The sequence below is a fragment of the Gekko japonicus genome, unplaced genomic scaffold (assembly GCF_001447785.1).
Source record: "Gekko japonicus isolate JY-2015 unplaced genomic scaffold, Gekko_japonicus_V1.1 scaffold1055, whole genome shotgun sequence".
In the NCBI taxonomy this organism is placed as follows: domain Eukaryota; kingdom Metazoa; phylum Chordata; class Lepidosauria; order Squamata; family Gekkonidae; genus Gekko; species Gekko japonicus.
In genome coordinates this window covers 431,301-439,920 of record NW_015169808.1, presented here as the reverse complement: position 1 = coordinate 439,920, position 8,620 = coordinate 431,301, and positions in this window count along the sequence as shown.

Sequence of the window (8,620 nt, the reverse complement as noted above, 5' to 3'; positions counted from 1 at the left end):
GGGCCCGGGGAACCGGCTGCGGGGATCTCCGGGTCTGCCCCCGGCCCCAGCGCTCCTGCACAGGTCCGGGGACCCAGCTGCGGGGCACTCCAGGCCTGCCCCCGGCCCCAGCGCTCCTGCTGCAGAGGGCGGGAAACATATGCAGACACTGATTTTTATACTGGTGCATGCTAGCATGAAACCAGATACAAATGTAGACAGTTTGTTGGGGGACAAGAGTGAAAATGTCAGGAAACCAGCAAGAAACACACACATGGATCCAACCTAAAGCTCTGTGTGACCTGAGACCAGGTTAAGACCAGGAACTGTCTCTTCCAAACATTTAGTTCCCCATCCCCAATCTACTTATAAGACCCTGTTGCAAGTACTTGAGGGGCTCTACTGATGACTATGAACAACTGTAGTTTCATTCTGTCCAACCTGAGGCCAGTAGCTCATTCTTTACTAGCTTTTACAGAACCAGTGAATGCCTTTTTGCTTTCATAGAGTTATTTTTTACATCAAGTGTTCTGCTGCAGGGCTTGTTTTATTCTGCCACTGTTTAACTGACCTTCTGTTTTATAGTAGCCTGTATTGCTTTATAGTTTTAAATTTAATTTATTATATTTTATCGTTGTTTTATATTGTGAACCACATCAAGGGGATGATTGAAGCCATAAGGTGGGAAATAACTTAAACAACTGAATAAGTGAATGAACCAAGGTCCACTGAGAGACAGGCAGAGTTGAAGTTACTTTCCTGGTACCAAAGCCTAAAGCCACATGAGATATGACCCTTTTTTTAATGAAAAAAAAGCGTTGGAAGGCTGCAGAAAAATGGGATATGTGCCTACTAAGCCCTTTTGCTCCTGCCATTGTACACTAATTGTGCTTTCCTACCCACAAGGGAAAATGCATAGGAGCTGCAGACAGTCTCTGTTCCCCATCATGCCTCTGCTCTCAGATTTATAGGCTGCAGAGGCTTCTTTTGGTATTGGAATAAAAGCAGTCAATGTCTGAAAAGAGACTCTTTTGTCTTTAAAAAAAATTGTAGAAACATTGCAAGTGGGAAGGTTCCTTTCCACCTATCTGCATTTGTCCACTTAAAATTGCTCCTCTAGTTATGAGAACGCAACATTAACACAGAAGTTTGTATGAAATGTTTATATCAGAAATTTATATGAAATAGGCTTATACCAAATTGGTGCACTGGACTATCTAAACTCAAAACTAGCTACTCTAACAGGCAGGGGCTTTCCTAGGAATGCCAGTCTCCAGGTGGGACCTGGGGATCCCCCAAAATTACAGCTTATCCCCTGTGAGAAGAAAAGCAGCTTGAAGTTTATTTTGAAATATAGCAGAACAGGTAGATGTGAAAAAAATTAAGCATCCCTTCTCTGGTCCTGTTAATTCTGTACTCTCATTTGCAGCCCAGTGGCTACTTTATTTAAAAAATACTGGAGAAAAGTAATACACACCTGGTATGTAACATCTAGTTTGCGGCATGCAGTGTGGGAGCACAACTCAAAGGTCTATGTGCCATCAAAGAGGCCTCCAGGACACCCTTCTTGACTGGAGGAGTGCCAGGAAGGTTTGAAGCAGCATGCAAGTCTCTGTATTGATGCTTTTGCCTGGGCAACACTGTTCCCTGTATGAAGTCATACTGAAATTTGGTAAAAAGCAATGGCATGCCTCAGACCCATCAGGCTATGCTTTCAGTTTGTGCAGAAAGGGGTCCCTGTCGGGTCAGCAGCAGCTGTTCAGACCCATGACATGCTTCAAGTGTAATGAAAAAGAGAGGTCACTAGAGAGCACAAATCCCACTCAAAGTACAGGAATACAGACTCCCTTCGCTGTGTGGTAGACAAGCCATCTGCATTGTCAGGGTTTATGAGGAAAAGGTAATCCATATTCTTTCCTGTTACTATGATGAAGCACTCACTTTTCACACCTACTTTTGTGTTAAATCTCTGAAAATTAGGAAACCAGCTAGCAGAAGAACAAACATAAATTATTGCCCTTACGGGCATTCCAGCAAGCCTTGGCTCCAAAAGAAAACTAAAGATAACACTACGCCATGTTTCCCATTATTTATGTCCCTGGAATTTGGACTTTAGACCTATCGCAGGTTAAATCCACACCTTTTGATAAGTTTGTTCTACTCATTATATGAAGTAGCAATGTAAACCTGCACAAATAGCTTTGGATTAGTCTTTAAAAGATGAGCTGCATTTTATTCTGTTTCACAAGTTTTTTTAACAGTTGTTTAAAGGACTAGGTTAACCTATACTTTGCCCCTGCCATAGTAGTCATTAAAGCTGGACAGTAGTTTTGTGTGTGTTTACGGGAGAAATCCTAAGGACAATTTCATAGGGGTAAGCCTCCTTGAATTTACTTCTGAGTAGGTGTGCTTCAGAGTGCTCCCTAAATATGCCACTCGGCTTTTTAATTGTCTCATACAAGACTCTAATGGTACCTTAAAGACTAGTAACATTTTATTCTACCACAAGCCTTTGTGGATTGGTGGCCACTGTTTCAAATGAAGCACCCTGGTTCCACACCATGAAAAGATGTCTCAGAAAAACGTAGGACTCCCCACCCATTACAGGTGCTAACTAGTTTAGCAAAACTTGTGAATGGTCTTTGCACTTTTCTTAATTAGATTTGAATTTTATATGATTATGTTGTACCCCATACTTCCTGCATTTTTGTGGCCCTTGACATTGTTGGGTTTTTTCATACTTCCTACATCATAGATCTGCCTAGGGAGGAGCCACTGTGTCGCATCCGAAGAAGTGGGCGAAAGCTTAGGATGCAATAAAATTTTGTCAGCGTTTACAGTGCCGCTAGGCTTAGATAAGCCTCTTTGTACCTTATTAGTGACCAAGGATGTAAAACAAGGATAAGTACAATATAAACTATGGTCTTGAGTAGTTCCTATTCTATAAATGGAGCATGTATTGGCACAGTTCCTGGTGGATGGTTGTAAAGAGCTAAGATCTATTCTTCTACTTTGTTTGCTTTTTCTATAAGTGGTGTGGATCTGAAATTTGGTAACCTTGAGCATTGTTTAACAATATCTATAGCAAAGCTACTTTATCCTTCCTATGTTCCATGAAATTATTTGTTTGGCACTTACCTTGACTTAGTGATCTCCCATCATTTTCTTTCCCCAGCTTCACATACCTAATTAGCCACCTGCAATGCTCTTGAGCTGGGAAACACAGCAATAAAGCTTCGTAGGAAATTAGATTCCCTTACCTACAGCGTAATTAAATAAAACCAGATAGAAAATGTGCATCTGGGTGTTTCTAATGTGAGCACAGGATGTGGAACACTGGTTTTCATGAAAAGCACAAGATTGACACTTAGTGTTGGATCAATAGTTTAGCTTTGTTAAATGTAAGTTCATGAACTTGCAAACCATCATTTGATATTGTTTTCTCTGGAGTGACACTGCTCAAATTACTGGGCAAGCCACGTTATTTCCCAACAGGAAAAGCAGCTTGCCAGGGCAAAGCAGAAGACATACTGAGTGTGAGGTTTTACAAGAACACTGAGATCAGATGAATTTCCTTATGCTTAGCTGCAGTTTCCCTTTGGTATGATGAGGGCACAGCCACTGTGGATATTTAGAAAGGCAGACAGGGTATCATATTGAATTGGGCATCAGTTTGACTGGGCATCTATAGCTCTGTATGCTTAGCATCATCGTTAATGTGCCCTTGTAGAATACTTACACAGCTGTTTACTGACTCTGCAGATCAGACCCAGGCAATTTGATGCATCTGAACAGCATCTTTTCCATTTCAGAATGAAGGAAAGGAAAGGGAAATGTACATGATGGCAGTCTTGTCACTGGTACCTGAGAGGCTGCCAGCAAAGTCACTTTGTAGAGACCAGTGCAGAGTGAGGTTCTGGTAGCCTTTTGTCTGGACAGAGAAACAGCAGTAATGCATTACAGCAAAGGGTAGAAAGAAACACTGAGCATGCAACTCCAATATGCAGTCAGAAAGAAGGGGATCAATGCAAGGCAGTATTAAATAGGATAAAGGATATAGAAGTCCATTCCATGCTTTGTTATATGGTACTGGAATCTGGAGCCTCTGCAAGCCAGGCTTTACCTATGGGCGATTTCGCACTAGAGCTGCATCGTGGCGCAGCTGCCGTTTGCCCCAACACAAACATGTCAATTTCACACCCAAAGCTGCGGGGCTGCATTTTGACTCGTGGCTTTGCCCGATTTCCTCCGCAGTTTCGTGATCCTGGTTTTTAAGGATCACGAAACTGCGGAGGAAATCGGGCAAAGCCGCGGGTCAAATGCAGCCCCGCAGCCTCGGGTGTGAAATTGACAAATAGTGTCGGGGCAAACGGGGGCTGCGCCGCGAGGCAGCTCTAGTGTGAAATTGCCCTATGTTTCCCTGTACAGGCTGGAGCTAGACAAGCTCCTGTGAAGGCCTCTGCTAGGCCTAATTTTCTCTTTCTGTTTCATACTGTTTGTTTTGAATAAAGTTACTCTGTTTACCTGAAAATACCCTCTGCATATTCTTGACTGACTGTAGCATCTTACAAAGGCCATGATTCAAAAAACACTATGCTTAGTAGATCAAGATAATTCAAAATATTTCACATGCATGATAATTAAAAGATACATTGTTTGCCATTTAGCATGTTCTTTAAGCCATGTGCAGGCAGACATTACGTTTCCAGGAATTACCTAATATTTTTCAAGAGCCTTGTGAACTACCAGTCACAACATGGTGACTCACTGAATGGAGCCAGTCACAGAATGGCAGCTTGTACATTTCAGAGCAGATCTGCAGTGCTTGGATGGGGAAATGTTTCCTCTGCAATTTCCCCCAGGGCAACTCACTCTACTCCCACCACAAGTTGTAACTTGCTCTGCAGGAGGGAAATCTCCAGTTACCTCTGTGTTTCACTTGGAAGAGAAAGATAGCAGCTTTGATGCAGGGGCAAAGATTAAACAGCAGATTTCTTTCCCGTCCAGGGCAAGGGCTTTCCATACCCCTATCAGGGGCAAGGAATCCCCTGCCCCACAGTTTGCACTTCTCCACCACCTGCTGGCCAGTGTGTGGGGGGGAAAGACAGCAAATGGAGGGGGGATGCCTGTAGCAACCTGATGTGATGACATCAATCCCCGTGCTCCAGAAAGTGACATCAGCATGTCTCCTGGCAACACATTGATGTCAATTGCCAGTAAGGATAAGCATGAACCAGGAAAATGTGGCATGTCCGATTTGCAAACCATGAACTGTCATGAACCTTTAGGGGCCACATGAACTGATTCAGTTCATGAGGTTTGTGACCCAGTAGAATGCCCCCCAGCATGCTAGAGACACCAAACTATCAGGGAATCTCCAGCTGACTCTCGTTTACCTGCCCTCCAAGTTTAGTGAGGATTGGATTTATGGGTTCTGAGTTATGGCTACTCAAAGAAGTAGCAATTTCTGGGGAAATGACCACCTGTGCTTGTCAAAGTCAAATACCTTTAATGGCATAGCAGTAAGATACATAGATGTACAATAACACGGCATGGATATATAAGACATTATAAGCAATATGAATCAATCCTTTACTAGAATAGATCTATCTTTGATTACTTCAGCAACAAACTTGGCCACTATAGCTGTAATATTAGGATTAGCATCCTTTAGTAGATTTTGAATAACTTTTTCCCTATTAGAACTATAATTAGGAGGAAATAGATGACAACAATTCTTTGCGTAAGATTGAGTGAAATTGACAGTGAAAAATAATATAATATATTGAGTCCACAGATTTTAAAGGACAAGAACATAACCTTTAATGAAAGGGCTGTGCTTGTCAAAATGACTGCCTGTGACAGGTGGTCATTTTGACAGGCACAGGTTCAGGAGTGTATAAAATGGATCCTGTGCAATCTAGAGACATCAAAGTTTCAGGGGACCTCCCCAGATGCTCCTCTACATGCCCTCCAAGTTCCCCCCTTCCTGTTGCTTTGAAGTTCAGTACACATTTAGATTGAGCAGAGACAGTCTGTTTGAAAATGTATCCATTCACGAACTGGCACAAACCTCCACAAATAGCTTGAAAGTTCATGGAAAGTTTTTGCCAGTTGACCTGCCATGAACTTCACTTTGCAAACCATGAAGTGCCCAAAATTCATCATGAACTTTAGTTCTAGAGCTGGTTTGTGCCCATCCCTAATTGCCAGGCCCTGCTATTTTCCCATCCACAACAAATGTGTATGCGTTGGTGCACCTCCTCCTTTACACGAAAAAGAAAGGAGAAGCTGCAGTGGTAGCTTTAAAGGGAATGATTACAGCAAAGAAGAGGAAGAGCATAGAGCTACCTTTCATTGCTTAGAGAGTGACTAGTCACTCCCCAGTGATCTTCTGCCCATCCCTGCTTTAGGTTGCCAGCTTCAGGTTGGGAAGTGCCTTGAGATTTTTGTGGGTGGAATCTGAGGAGGACAGGGTTTGGAGAGGACAGGAACTTCAGTGGAATATAATGCTATGGAGTCCACCTTCCAAAGCAACCATTTTCTCCAGGTGAGCTGATCTCTGTCGCTTGGAGTTAGTGTGAGCTAGCTCACAGTTCTTTAGACTTTTTTTTGCCTTAGCTCAGGAAGGATGGTTCCAGAGCAAACTAATTTATGCAGTAGCCAAATCGCTCGCTCACAACTTTAATGTCAGCAGCTCACAAAGTAGAATTATTGCTCACAAGACTCCACAGCATAGAGGGAGCATTGGTTGTAATAGTGGGGAGATCTCAAGCCACAACCTGGAGTTTGACAATCTTAGCTTTAGGCCATGTTTACCTCAATAATTTGTGTAGCAGTTTGTAGCCGCATGCAATTTATTAACATAATGTACTTCTCTTAAGTGGTTTGTGCACATGTATTTACATACTCAAAAGACTAATTAAGTTTATTATGGATCTAATTGTTCCCTCACCGGAAGAAAAGCCAGGTAGAAGAAACACAAAACCATTCACTTCTGGGGAGATATGGGGAGAGAATGACTTTGAAGTGACTCCTTGCTACAATAACGTGCTCTTTTGCTCCATGGAAATAGATTAACCATTGCCATATTCTTAAGATGTATTCAACACTAATGTTTAGAATAATAGAGGACTGCTTACAAAGCATTTTCTATACGAAACATGTATTTTAAATCCAAAACTGTGCAGGAGAAGGATCCTGAGAGCTGCGTATGGGTCCTCCTGTGCTGCCACTGGCCTGGCTGAATTCAAAGCAGCCATGGCAGAATGGTTCTGCAGTGGGACAGGCCAGCCCCCCCCCGGATATTATTATATAGATATAACAGTACAACAGTCTGTATAACACTTCTCTGAATACCCAGCTTTCTTTTTAAGTAAGTCTCTAGACCCTTTTGTTGTGGAGATATGCCTTATATGCTTATATCTCTGAAATGAAAGGGGGTAGAGACTTACTTAAAAAAATAGCTGGAATTCAGAGAAACCATTACACAGATTGTTATTATGTTATATCGCTATAATAATATTCAGTTGCCAATTGAAAAAACAAAAAGGCTCCCTCCCCATGGTGGTGGGAGGAATGACTGCTGTGTGAGCAGGACTGAGAAAATCCAAATTTTCTCACCCATGTGGTAGCCATCTGAGCTTTGCTGTAATCTTTCCCATAATTTCAAAGCAAAACAGATTTGGGAAGATCTGTGGAAAAGCCAGGGAAAGCCCAGGAGATGCATAAATGCATTGCACTGCTATGGGGAAGACAAGCAACACACTTCCCAACAACATCAAACCTGGAGCAAAGAACCTATGTGAAAATGGCCCTTGAGAAAGCTCCAATAAGACTGCATCCCATGCTAATGGCTGTCAGAAGTTATCATCAAAATCCTTCACTGGTCTGTAACCCAGTTTGAGCAGGTCCATATTGAAAACTGCTGTAAGCTGCAGTAGTAAGTAGTGTTTGAGACCTACAGATCTGATCAGGAATGTCCTTTGGGAGCCATTTTTTTCTGGAAAGTGGAAACCAAGCTGCTTGGTCAATAATGCAATGAATTTATTCCAGCCACTGAACGGTATCTTCACACTTTTCTTTTGTGCTTCCTTACAGCTAAGATTCTAAGCACCAGATTTGGTGCATTTATTCTTGGAGCCAAGATTCAACTATTGTGTTCATTATCTGAACTATCTGCATGTTAAACTGAATCTCTGGTACAGGATGGAAGAAATTAACTTCGAGTCCAATGTGGCCCTATGGTAAATGTATTAGAATTGTCCTAAAAGTTTCTAGGGATTTTGTGCTAATGCTTGCAAAGCTGGGGTTGTTAGAAAAAAAGTGCAGGGCTGGGAGCTTCTGGGTGGAAACGGGAGGCCAGGTCTTTAGCCAATCAGCTTCATTGCTCAAATGACCAGGGTGCTGTAATTGGATTTTGCCATTTAATTCTATTCTTTGAGCTTCAACTTGTGGTAACTACACAAGTGTGTCTACCTGAATATCATAGAGCAAGTGACCAGTTAAAAGCCCAATGTTATCTCTTTCTTTTCAGTAATTGAATTTCTAGAATTCTTATAACACATTTTATTTATAAGTGTATTTGTTTTTGTTTGGGTTCAGTCTTAAATTAGCTAATTTGTCCCACACTTTGCCTCAT